Genomic DNA, 13907 nt, shown 5'->3' with positions numbered 1-13907 from the left:
CCAGTCCTCAGAAGGCAGAGAAGATTACAAGTTCGAGATCAGCCTGAATCATAAGGTGAGACTTTTCGAAAATCAAGACCTGCAAGGCTCAGTGCTCATTGTACATAAGAACCTGGGTTTAATTCCCAGTGCAAAAGAAAAGGGGAAGAGAAGGAAGGGAAATATCCACCCTCACAAAACCTGTGTGACATCATATCAGCCTAATAACTGAATGTGGAAGTGACACAAATGCCTGCTGGCTCCTGCCAGACAACATTTGGGGGACCTATCTACACAACATGCCATAGAATAGTGACTGAGCTGTGAAAAGAATGAAGTACCAACACGTGCTCCAACACGGACAAACTTCAAAGCTACCATGCAAAAGTTTCCAGATGTGAAAGACCACGAATTCTATGATTCCTTTATGTGAAATGTCCCCAGAGGCAGATCCATAGAGACAGTAAATAGATTGGTGGTTGCCTGGGGACAGGAGTAAGCAAAGAAACACAGGATTTCTTTTGGGGTAGTGAAAATGCTCCCAAATTAGATTATGGTAATGATTGCACAATTTGGTAAATTGCTGGACTGCACACTTGAAACAAATAGATTTTTGGAATATAAAGCACACCTCAAATCTGTAACATAAAACAAAAATAAACACAAATCAAGGCCTCCTTCACCTAGTCAGTATGTTTTTCTCCACCTCTGCATACTAGTTCATTCAGCAACAGCCCAAGGGCTTTTTGAGTCCATGCTGTAAACTGGGTACTGTGGGACACACCTGTAAGTTCACTCTGTAAGATAGACACTGTGAGACACTCCTGAAAGTCCACTCTGTAAACTGGATACTGTGGGGACATGCCTGTAAGTCCACTCTGTAAGCTGGGTACTGTGGAACACGCCTGTGATCCCAGCACTTAGGATCATGAGGCCTGAGGACCACAAGTTTGAGGACACCTTGAGTTATATTGCAATGTCAGCTCAATCTGGCAAGCAAGACCATGTCTCAAAAACAAACAAAACAAATGTGTTATAAAATAGAAACACTCAGATCTCAAGAAATAAAGAGATCTAAGAAGAATCAGGCATTGGTGGCACATGCCTTTAATCCCAGTACTGGGGAGGCAGAAGCAGGAGAATCTCTGTGAGTTTAAGGCCAGCCTGGACTATAGATTGAGTTTCAGGACATCAGGGGATGTTACACAGAGAAACCAAAACCAGGGTGGGGATAGAGCTACAAGGATTCCTTTAGAACAATTGAGGAAAAAGACGGATGGCTGTCTTAGTTCATTTTGCCTTACTATAACAAAACAATGCAGTCCGGAGTATTTTATAAAGAAAGTAGTAGGGGTGGCAAGCACTTGTAATTCCAGCACTCTAGAGGTTGAAGCAGGAGGATTGCCATGAGTCTGAGGCCAGCTTGGCATATGTGGTAAGTCTTGAACCAGCCAGAGCTACATAATAGGACCAGTCTCAAAAGGAAAAGAAAGATAGTAAGGAGGGGTGGGCCATTGCTTTCCAAGCAGAGTAGAAAGGAAAAGGGTATATGAGAGATCACATGAGAAGGAGCCAAGGAAGCCAAAATCAACTTGTGGCAACAGCCCTTAAGGTGACCAGCCTGAGCCACCTCATCTACTCTCAACAAACCTGTAATGGGGGATGGCAAGCTGACTCAGCAGGTGCTTGCTGCTAAGTTTGGCTATCCCAGATTTGATTCCCAGCATCCACATGGTGGAAGGAAATTGTTCTCTGACCTTCACGTGCTCAACCTGACATTTGAACACCCACTCACCATGAATAAATACATGTAATAAAAACAAACAAAAACAAAAATTTGTATTGGGCTGGGGCTGCTTCTCTATAGCAGTGTACTTGCCTTGCAGGCATGATGCCACAGGTTCAATCCCCAGGACTTAAAAAAGGTGAATATATTTACCTGGCAAGGGAGAAGAAAGGAACTATGGAACTATGGAAGGTGGTTTTCCAAGGCAATTTAATCATTGCATTCTAGAAGCTTTGACCTCTGCCATTTTCCCAAGCAAGGGAAAATCCGTTATGTTTTGCAGTGGTGGGCTACTGAATTAACTCTCTTTCCTGTTACATTAAAAGAATTTTAAGTTAAAAGACTGTTAGTTGGGTGTGGTGGCACACACTTTTAATCTCAGTGCTCCAAACAAAGGCAGGCCAGTCAAGGATGTATAGTAAGACCCTGTGTCAGATAGAGAGAGAGAGAGAGAGAGAGAGAGAGAGAGAGAGAGAGAGAGAGAGAGAGAGAGAGAGAGAGAGAGCCTTTAATCATCAAGAAAAGCAAAGCATAGTCCAAGGAGACGCCAGTATACATCCATCTAGAGTGAAGGTAGAAGCAAAGTAAATACACATACTGGGATAATGTGGACTAGCTGAGATTCTCACACATAGCCACAGCCCCTGGAAAAACTGATAGTATTTCACAAAGGACATCCTCTATGACCTAGCACTTCCTTTTCCAGAAGACATCCAACTGAAGTATGCTCATATGTTCACCAAGACACTATATTAGTCATCTTCATATTACTGTAACTAAATACCCAAGATGGTGAATTTACATAGAGAAAAATTCCTTTGACTTATGATTTCAGTCTGTGGAATGCTGGCATCACCACTTTTAGGCCATTTGATGGCAATGTGTGATGGAAGAGGATGCTCTGCTGACAGCAGCCCTGAAGCATAGGGGGAAGGGAGAAAGAACCAGGGTCCCAAGACCTCCATGAAGGCCTAACCTCTTCCCAATAGAACTCATCGCTATGGTTCTGGCAACTCCAAGGGTGCCACAGGCTGTCCCCACAGCTTTTCACCCATGGGCCTTTGAGAGACACTTACCCAAACCATAGGACATGCCAGCAACATTTAGAGCAGGACCGTTCATGCTTGCTCCAGACTGGAAACAACCTGACATCTGTTAACATTGGGGTGTATACATTAGGATGAGTTCAGAGAGGGAAGAACTCCCCTCATTAAGAAAGAACAAAGCACTGCCAAGGGACAGAATGAATCCCACAGATGGATCATGGGTCAAAGGAAGCCACGATTTCCAGAATGTATATGGGGTGACTTGACTCAAAATTCCTAGAAGTTGGGATAGTGGCTAAGTGGGGGACAATCGCTGAAGATGATGGCACCACTACAGGGCATTCAGGAAGGGTTCTCACACAGCTCTCTTCTCGCACAGATCCCAGTCCAACTTGTAACTCCTGTTTTATCTCCCTCAGCCTTTCAAGTTCTGGAATTACAGGTGTGCACTAGCACACTTGACCAATTATCTACTTTAAAAATTAGTACATTTTATTTGTTTATCCACCTGTTTGTTTATGTGTGTGTGTGCACGCGCGTGTGCGCGCGTGCGTTCGTGGTGAGACACAGGTATGGAGGTCAGAGGACAAACTGCATCAAAGAACTTAAAATGGTGTCATAGTTTACTTTCTGTTGTTGCGATGAAGACCGTGTCCAAAAGCAACTTGGGAAGAAAAAGACTTATTTCAATTTACAGTTTATACTCCATCACTGAGGGAAATCAGGGCAGGAACTCAAGGCAAGAACCTGGATGCAGAAATTGAAGCAAAGGTCATGACTGAGTGCTGCTTACTGATTTGCTCAGCTTGCTTTTTAATTCACCCCGGACCACCCACCCCTCCCCGGCACCATCTACAGTGGGCTGGGTCCTCCTGCATTAATTTACTAAGTAATGAATCAAGAAAATGTCCCATAGACTAGCTTCCAGGCAGTCCAGTGGAAGCTTTTTCTCAATTGAGAGTCCCTCTACTCAGATGACTCTGACTTGTGTCAAGTTGACATAAAACCAGTCAATGAAAACGGAGGTGGTAGAGAGTCACCAAATGTATTATCTATGCACTTCAGTCATGGATGTCTCCCAAATATCATAAACAATGCAATGTGAATAGATATGTGCATACTAAATACAATTCTACTATAAACATAATTTCACTTAAACATAATGGGAATAGATAATTTCTTTAAGATTTATTTTACTTATTCAAAAGCATGCTTTTTGAGATGGAGTCTCAACTATGTAGTAATCCCTGGCCTGAAATTCACTCTCTAGAGGACACTGGCCTTGAACTCACAGAGATCTTCTTGCTTCTGCTTCCAGAGTGCTAGAATAAGACATGTGCCACCATGCCCAGCAAATTCATATTTTGGAATCGTGATTTTAGAGAAAGTAATTGGAAGTGAGTGTGGTGGCTCCTGTTTGTCATTCCAGAACTTGGAAGACTGATGCAGGAGCATTGCTGCAAGTTCCTGGTCAGTGTAGGTCACATAGAGGCTCTATCTCTGTAAAGCACATTGTGAAGCAAAATGAAACAGGGGGCCTGGCTAGTTCCCTTCTTGGAGTGCAGGAGGAAGCGGGCCCTGGCTGTGGTAAAGAAAGCAAAGTGCCCCGCCCCCAACATCTCAACTGGAGCTTCATCCAGATGGTCCACCCAAGATCCCAAAACTTGTGTGTAAGAATCACAATGGGGGACCCAAAACATGGTTCAATGGCTAAGCTAGCCACTACTCTCCATCATCCATCTCTAGTGTCTCCAGCTCCAGGGATTCTAATGCCCTCTTCTGGCCTATGAGAGCACCCACATACATTCTCTCTCTCTCTCTCTCTCTCTCTCTCTCTCTCTCTCTCTCTCTCTCTCTCTCTCTCTCTCTCTCTGTCTCTGTCTCTGTCTCTGTCTCTCTGTCTCTCTCTCCCCCTCTCTCTCTCTCCAGGCCTATGAGAGCACCCACATGCAGTTACAGACAGATAAACAAGTGCATACACACACACACACACACACACTCACACACACACACACACACACACACACACACACACACACACACACGCGCGCACACACACACACACACAGGATCTCTGAGATCCAAAGAGAACACTGCCATTTGTAAGATGGTAACTTTTCTATTGGTACATTATTTGGCCAGGTTCACCACCCTTTAAAATGAGAAAGTCAGGTTCAGTGGCTCAGCCATGTGACCCCAGCATTCAGGAGGCTGACCTTGAACATCTTTTTCTTCTTGCCACCACCTCCCAAACACTGAGATTACACGGATGTCCGCCATCATACCAGTCTCTGTTGAAAATCTTTCTTGGCTGCATTTGCAACCTGTGATGAGCAACCATTTGAATCTTGACTATTTCAATCCTTCCCAAATCTTGCCTGCCTATGAAGATAGGAGGCCTAAAAGTTGGAATTCCCTCTTCAGGTAGGCCAGCTATACCTGGGTGGGTCTATGCAGACTGACCACCCAATAACTTTTGGCTTCATTATACTCTCATCTGCATGCCAAATGAACTCCACCACTACCTCAGCCCTCATGAACAGTCAACAGTGTGTGTATCCTTGGCAGGGACTAAAGAAAAAGTAAAAGAAATGAAAAGGAAGAATCCCACTCATTTCTATAAAGTGTATAAATATTGATTCCTGTTTTAAGCCCATCTCCATCTCTCATTTCCTTTACTTGGCATGTATAAGCCAGGTCTCTAGCCCCACAGGTTGATAAGTTGATTTTTTCCCTAATTTTTTTTTACCTTGTTTTCAGGTGTTGATTTGTGAGAGTCAAGCATGGGACTACATACCTGTAATCCCAGCACTTAGGAAATGGAGGCAAGAAGGCCAGGAGTTCAGGGCCATCCTTGGCTACATATCAATTTTGAGGCTAGCCTGAGTTATCTACGAGTCTAATTTTTTTAAAGTTGATTTGTTATTTTGTCTCTCCCTGATTTCTCCAATTCTTGGAAAAATTAATGTCTACACTTCCCACTTGGCTCTATGGTCTTTCTTACTGGTTCCATGGTTTCCCCAAGGGAAAAAGAGCCCAGCTGGAGGGCAAAAACTGATTATAACTTCACTCATAAAACAGAATATGTGTTCAATGAATCCAGGAGAGGCTCCTGTTGGTTTATAGATAGAAAAGATTGGTGGGGTGGGCTGAGAGAATGCTTGTCCAGCAAGGGCAAGGCCCTGGCTTCAGATCCCAACACAGGGAATAAAAACAGAAAGAAGATGGGGTTTTTCAGCTACTTGCCTTTTAAGGTGGCAGCAGAGTCAAGACAAGAGAAAAAGAACCTATAGTCACCAGCAGGTAACAGGGTTACTCCCTGTGGTTAAGGTTGAGAAAACCCATTACCTTTCTAACTAAAGCTGTTTGGAACTTTGACTGTTACTGCTCTGATTTCTGAAGTCAGTTAAGCAGCTGAGGGTGGTGGCAGGAACCTTAGCATGAGTTACTCCATTTTGATTTTTTTTAAGGGGGAAGAGTGGTCTGTTGGGACCAGATTAGGAGTCTAATTTAAAGCCATGACTTGTGATTTTACTTGATAGTAATATTAACAGATAAATGAAGAAAGAAACAAAATGGTAGGTACTGGAGAAACAGAAAATAAGAAAAAGTGAGGAGGAGACGAGAGAGAGAGAGAGAGAGAGAGAGAGAGAGAGAGAGAGAGAGAGAGAGAGAGAGAGAGAGAGAGAGCCTGCTTTCTCATTTCCCTCACATGAGGACTCTGAAGACAGAACAAATTCTAGCCTCAAGGCTTCTCCTCCAAAGGGGGTGATTGAGGCGGTACTTGGATGAACTAAATTAGTTGTGAGGCCAAAAATAACACTTAGAAATTAAAGTCTGGGGATGAGGGTGTGGCTTATTAGTAGAAACTTGCCTAGCATGTGGGAGGCCCTGGGTTCAAACCACAGTACTGTTTTAAAAAAAAAGTAGAAATAAAAAAGAATTAAGTCCATCTTTTGAGTAGGGAACTTCTGGCTCATTCCTATCCTGCTCAGCCTGGAAGGATAGAAATGAAATTGCCCTTGGTGAGAAAATAAAAACAAGGCTCAGAGTAGACAGGGACAAAGCAACAGAAAAGTCTCTAGTATCACAATCCAGGCCCAACTTGGGGACCTTTATTAGCATTATCTGAAGTGTAAGAACTCTGCCCCCAAGGTGGCTGGCCCCTTAGAAACACTTAGAACACTTCAGCAGTTCCTGAGAACCGCTGCCCATCCCAGAGCTTATGGCAGACAGGGCCTTAGAACTCGCAGAACAGCACAGGACAACCTTGTGTTTTTTGTTCCATCTTACTTCCCTTGTCCCTCTCAAACAGACTGTTCCTAACTCTTTTCTGAAGTGGCTCTGGGCTGAAGCTACTGTTGTCATTTGTAGATGGTGCACCTCTACCACGGGGGTGAAAAGTTGAGTAGCTTGGTATCTTAGGGTTTCTATTGCTGTGAAGAGACATTATTGTGGTGATAGTTTGTTTGTGCTTTAACAAATAAAGCTTGCCTGAAATCAGAGAAGCAGAGAAGCCAACCACTAGTTCTTAAATCTACTGAATCCTCAGACCAAAGGGGTGATCTGGCCTGCAATAATCCTTAGACTGAATGTGATCCTGTCTCTAAGAATCCTCAGACTGAATGCAATGAGTTCCTGTCTCCTCCTGCCTTATATTCCTCTCTCTGCCCAGCCTTATCATTCCTGTTTCTACCTTCCTAGTGCTTGAATTAAAGGTGTGTTACTCCCAAGTGCTGGCATTAAAGGTGTGACCTATCACTGCCAGGTTCTGTCTCTCTATTAGACTGGATCAGTCTTGTGTAGCCCAGGGTGGACCTGAACTCACAGAGATTTGTATGCCTCTGGCTCCCAAGTGGTAGGATTAAGGGTGTTTGCCACCACTACCTGGCCTCTATGGTTAACTCATGGTTAGCTCCACACTCTGATTTTCAGGCAAGCTTTATTTGTTAAAGCACAAACAAAATATCAGCACACAATATGACCACAACAACAACATTTAATTGGGGTGACTCACAGTTTAAGAGGTTCAGTCCATTATCATCATAGTGGGGAGCATGGCAGCATTCAGGCAGACAAGATGCTGAAGAAGTAACTGAGAGTACTACATGTTGTAGGTAACAGGAAGTTGACTGAGACACTGGGCAGTAGCCTGAGCATAGGAAACCTCAAAGTCCACCCCCACAGTGACACACTTCCTCCAACAAGGACATACTACTCCAACAAAGTCATACTCCCTCTGAGATTATGGGAGCTAATTACATTCAAAGTACCACACTCAGGTTGACACAAATCCCTGTAGGAATCTTGAAGTTCCAAAATAAAATTAAAACACCTGGAATTAATGGTCCTGTCATAGGTTCTCTATTTTGTCCTATGAAAAGGGAGCTGACTGAGGAGAACTGGCAGAAATAGACAGGCTCTTTTCAGAACAAAGCCCCACCATAAGGCTCTATTCTTCTGAAAGCTAAAAATAAATTCAGAATTAATCACAACAGAGAATGAACCATCTCTTCAATGACTATAATTAGCTCCATTTATTAATGAAGATTCGAATAATGATGCTCATCTGAGTCCCAACTTTTTTGCTTAGTAATAACATGCCCATGATAAGTGGCTGTACCCTTCACGACTCAGCTACCCTAGCTGAGGATTTGGTACCTGTTGTCTAAAGCCATGGGCACGATGCAGGAGCCCAGTGGGAAGGTCAAGGGTTGGCTTTCTGGATTTGTACTGACTGGTCTTGTGCATCAACTTGACACAAGTTAGAGTCATCAGGGAGGAAGGATCAGTTGAGAAAATGCCTCCGTGAGATCCAGGTGTAAGGCATTGTCTCAATTAGTGATCAATGGGGGAGGTCCCAGGCCATGGTGAGTGATGTCATCCCTGGGCTGGTGGACCTAGGTTCTGTAAGAGAGCAGGATGTGCAAGCCATCTGAAGCTAGCCAGCAAGCAGCATGCCTCCATGGCCTCTGCATCAGCTCTTGCCTCCAGGTTCCTGCCCTGTTTGATTTCCTGTCCTGACTTCCTTCAACAATGAACAGCAACATGGAAGTGTAAGCCAAATGAACCTTTTCCTTCCCAACTTGCTTTTCAGTCATGGTGTTTTGTTGAAGCAATAGAAAAATAGAACCCCCCAAAAGAGACATGGATCATTCAGGGTGTGCGGAGATAGATTCGGAATAAATGTCTTGATTAAAACCCCTGGATTAAAAAGTCAGCACTGTCTATGGAAACTTCCAGGCCTGGCAGGTAAGGAATGTCAACAGTGCAAAAACAACTCTTACCTCAAACGAGACAAACGATGGTTTGTTTATTCTGGAGCCAAATAAGAATGATCATGGACTAGGAACACAGACTTAGGTAACCCACAATTTTATGCTCCATCATGGTAACAGTTTGATGAAGTTTTTGTAATAACTGAACAAAGGGAGTGATAAATAAAGACACATTTAAAATATACTGGGGAAACATTAGGTAAGTGGATTAAGCCAAAGTGGGGAAATCTGCTATATTCCTTGGTTGTTATTTGATGACAATCTTAGCATTTTGATTGGCAGGAATCGGGAAGTAGGTTTATTTATGTATTCCAAAGCATGTACCTAATGGTTGCAAAAATGCTAACTCATACACAAAGGAGAGTGATAAATGACTATGAAGAAGACTAAACATGCCCCATATAAATAGGCTCTGGACTTGAAACATTCCAACCTCTCCACAGTCACTGAATTTCTAACCAGCCAGTTAGCTTTGCAGAAAATTTAGTGGAAAATGTAGTTTCTTTTATTCACAAGGGACAGCGTCTTTACTCTCTTGTGCCTTTGAGGGCAAGCTGGATGAGGAAATAGAATATGGTTAGACACTTCTCTTGGCTTCCTTCCCAAGCTCTGCTGTGGTCACTAGAAGGTAAGACTGAGAGTTGTAGGGACTTCCACATAGGGACCTATTGATTGGGAACAGCAGCTGCCCGGCCCATTGCCCCAAGCTGCAAAATCTCACAGAACCACCGTGTCCTGTAAGGGGTCAGTCTACAAAGCACAAACTGTTAGCCATGGTCACACCATTTTGTAAAACGCTTCCATTTCATTCTAGTTTAATGGTGATAGTTCTAGAAACTGAACTGGATTACCGGAATTAAAGAAACCTCTTTCCCTAGATTCCTAACTGTCCCCTCCCCACTTTTGACCAGGCCCCATAATGGCTGCCTCTAGAGATATGTATCAACCACCCACATTCTTTAACTCTCCGCTCCCTGGTTACCTCTAAGTACCCCTAACAATGGGCACCCACTGCCCTGAAAGGAAACCTTTCAACCCCCCTCTCCTTTCCCTTTTCTTTCCCTGTAAGCAGACAGGAGTGGGCTCTGAGTCCTACATCCTCCAGAATAAAAATCTGCATTGTCCTCACATTGCTGGTTCCCTGGCTGTCTTTCCTTCCCGCTGGCTGACCATACATCAGTGGTTCTCTTAGGTTTCTATGGCTGTGATAGACACCATAGTCAAAAGCAACGTGGGAAGATAAAGCTTTATTTTACCTTACAGCTTCGAATCCTTCATGAAGGGAAGTGGGCAAAGGAGCTCAGGGCAGGAACCTAGAGGCAGGAGCTGAAGCAGAGACCATGGAGCAATGGTACTTACTGTCTTGCTCAGCCTGCTTTCTTATACGCCTCCTGCCTAGGGGTGACACCACCCATAGTAGGCTGGGCTCCTCACTGGAAAATGCCCTACAGTATTGCGGAGGTATTTTTCTCCGTCGAGGTTCCTCTTTCCAGACAACCCTTGTGTTTAGTTGAGAAAAAGCCAATCAGGAAAGTGGTCCCTTTGGAGAATCAGAGTGTGAACTCCCCAGTAGAACCCCCTCTTCTGCTTCTTTCTCTCTCCCACCTTTCTCTACCCCGCAACTCAGACAGAGGCCATCTCCATGCATTCCTGGCATCCACCACCAGCTGATTCCACTTCGGGGGAGTTTTGAGGTTTTCCCCCTCCTCTGGAAACTCTTGCATTCTGACCATTCACAAGATGGACTTTTCAGAAACCCTGGATCTGAGTGGAAAGTTCCACAGTGGGTCCTGGAGAGAACCCGTGAAGATACCCCTCCCTCTTCCTCTCAGGGAATGCCAAACCTCCTCAGATCAGGGACAACCTTCCTCCACAGCAGCCAGAAAGTGGCACCTTTGACTTCCAAATTCAAAGAGACTTTTAACTTTTCCTCCAGTGCAATGGAAAGTGGGTAGCGGTTCCAACACACAAACTTTAATCTACAACCCTCCTCCTGTCAATCATGGCCCCTCTCTTTCTTTGTCTTGCTTAATCTTTCAGGTTCTTTTCCCCACGAGAATCCTCCTCACCAGGCTCTTAAAGATGACCCCTCTCCTGCTAAAGATGGTCCCTCTTCTGATTTACCTTACTCCTTGGTCCTGCATACACCAGAACTCTCCTGCCACAACCTGGGATGACCCTTCCCCCAGCCTCTGCTCTTTCTCCTGATCCTCCAAACTTGATCTAAGGATACCTTCCTCCTTACCTGGCCCTGGTCCTAACCCACCTTCTGCCCCTTCACCAAATCTTACCTGCCCACACCCGTCTATCCCCACTACATATTCACTCTCATTCATTGCGCCTTTCACAGACTTCCACTCCAAAAGACCCCTGGACCCCAGGGCCCCATGCATATCTGTGTTCTCCTTTCCCTTGACAATCTCTCTCAGATAGGAAAGCTTCCGAGCTCCCTTGTCTCTGATCTCAAAGAATTCCAGTGTCTTACCTGGCATGACAATTATGTCACCTTGACATCCAGTATCTCTTCTGAGGACAGGGAGCACATCTGAATGGCAGCCCAGGTACACACCAACACTTTTCTATACTAGAATAGGGTTTATAACCCAACCTGTGCTGTGGAACTCTACACAGCTCCCCATTGGAATTATCAACAGAGTTCAAATAATCTCCTCCAAAGAAGACCAGGGAAGGTAATGGGCAAATTGGACCAAAATGCATTGTACCTAGGTATGAAAATTCATTATTATATATAATTAATATATATTAATGAAAGAGGTGGGTTTTGGTTTTTAGAAAGGGCTTGGGGTGTAGCTCAGTGGTAGAGCATTTGCCTAGCATGAGCAGAGTCCTAGACTCAATCCCAAGTCCTGCTAAATCAGTTGATTAATTTAAAGTGTGCTAACTAGAACTATATCATTAACCTCTTAAGTCATAGGTAATAGCTGCAGATGTAGAGCACGTACATAATATGCATGATGTTCCGGGACTGACTCCTTGCATCACACACAAAAATTATGAACACAGAGGTTGGGAATATTGGTGATGGACAAAGCCATGAGAAAAGCTGGGTCAGATGTGGGCCAGCAGGTTCCAAACTGAGCTTCTAAGATAAATATCATTAATACCAGCCCCAGCTCTGACTGCCTAGAGAGAACTTCAGTTTCCCCATCTGTAAATGGGAACAAAGCCTCTGGTCTCTATATCCTACAGGCCCACTGGGCAATCAAAGTAAATATTGCAGTGAGAGAGCCTTGTGGACCATGTGACTCTAGTCAAATGCCAGCATTACAAATGTGCACAGAGCATAACAGTGACAGTGCACCCATCCTGGCTTTGGTGCCAGAGACTGAATCTAGGACACAAGGCATGTCAAGCATTTGCTCTACCACTGGACTATGCCCAGTCCTGATTCATTCCATTTTCAAAAGTCAACTCATTCTTGAAGAATACCTTAAAGGACCTTCATCTATTGGGGGTAAAAAAGACTCCAAGTTACTGCCAGTGTTTGTGAGTCAAGTGAACAATTTTGATTATTGGGCAAACTCATTTATGTGGGAACAGCTCATTTCCTAACTGAAATTAAATGAGATGATTGAATATTGGTTACCTGGGAGAAGAGGCTGGGAACGGAGCAAGAGGGTGGGAGGAGAATTGATTTTCTTTATAAATCTTGGCATTGACTTATTAGCTACAGTAAGTCAAATTACCTTTGCAACCTAAAAAAGATTAAAAAGAAAATTAAGTATTCATAATACAAGGGAAAGAAGCATAGGCACTTCATACCTTTACCAGGTCACTTAGCAGATTAGAGTCCTGAGCCTTCAGTGAGTTTCTCCCACAGCTTCTCCCCTCACCATGGACAGAGGCTGCTGGCTAGCTGCCCGATAGCCTCATGAGGCTACTTATGACCTTGAACTCTGCTCTCACCCTAGTCTTGGTGAAAAAAAAATCTTACAGGAGCCTCTTACTAATATTAGATCAAGCTATCCAGAAATATCCATGCAGGATCATTTGGGGTCCACACAAATATTTTTAATATCTTCAATGCACATCCCAGTCTAGATTCAACCCCAGGAGGTAAATGAAGGCCCTGGCAAGCCTGCAATCCCCCCACACGCACACACACATCTCCGCCGTCCTTACTGTTCTCTCTACAAAGCTTTGCCCCATGTTGGACTGGGGCCCTGCTCCATAACACCAGTAGCACCTCAGTGAGTTTGCTGGAGAGCTTGAGAAAAATTCAGATACTGGGGGACCTTGCTGAAGCTGTGCACCAGTCAACATTTGCTGGCCCAGTGTGTGTTAAACTGTAGGTTAGAAAACCCAGCACCATAGAAAGCTGGTGTGGTGTTGCATACCTTTAATCCCAGTGTTTGTGAGGAGGAAACAGAAGGATTAGAAATTCAAGGTCATAGTCTGCCAGGTGAACAAAGGATTACCCGGGGTCAACTCAGGAGCTTGTGAGCTGGGGCAGGCTGGAACGGGCTTCATCCTTTCTTAGGTTCCCCAGGTGAGTTCTTGGGCTCAGGTCCGGCTCTCAACCTTGGTCTTGCACTGTTGCCTCTGAAACTGAGCTACACTTTAGAACAGTGGTTCTCTGCCTGTGGGTCACAACCCCTTTGAAGGTTGAACCGCCCTTTCATAAGGTTCGCTTCAGACCATCCAAAAAACACAGATATTTACACTATGATTCATAACTGGCAAAATTACAGTTATGAGATAGCAGTGAAAGTAATTTTTTGGTTGGGGGGTCACCACAGTCTGAGAAACTGATTAAAGGGCTGCAGCATTAGGAAGGTTGAGAACCGCTGCTCTACA

This window comes from Mesocricetus auratus, unplaced genomic scaffold (assembly GCF_017639785.1).
Source record: "Mesocricetus auratus isolate SY011 unplaced genomic scaffold, BCM_Maur_2.0 Super-Scaffold_100007, whole genome shotgun sequence".
NCBI lineage: Eukaryota > Metazoa > Chordata > Mammalia > Rodentia > Cricetidae > Mesocricetus > Mesocricetus auratus.
This window is presented reverse-complemented; position numbering follows the sequence as displayed.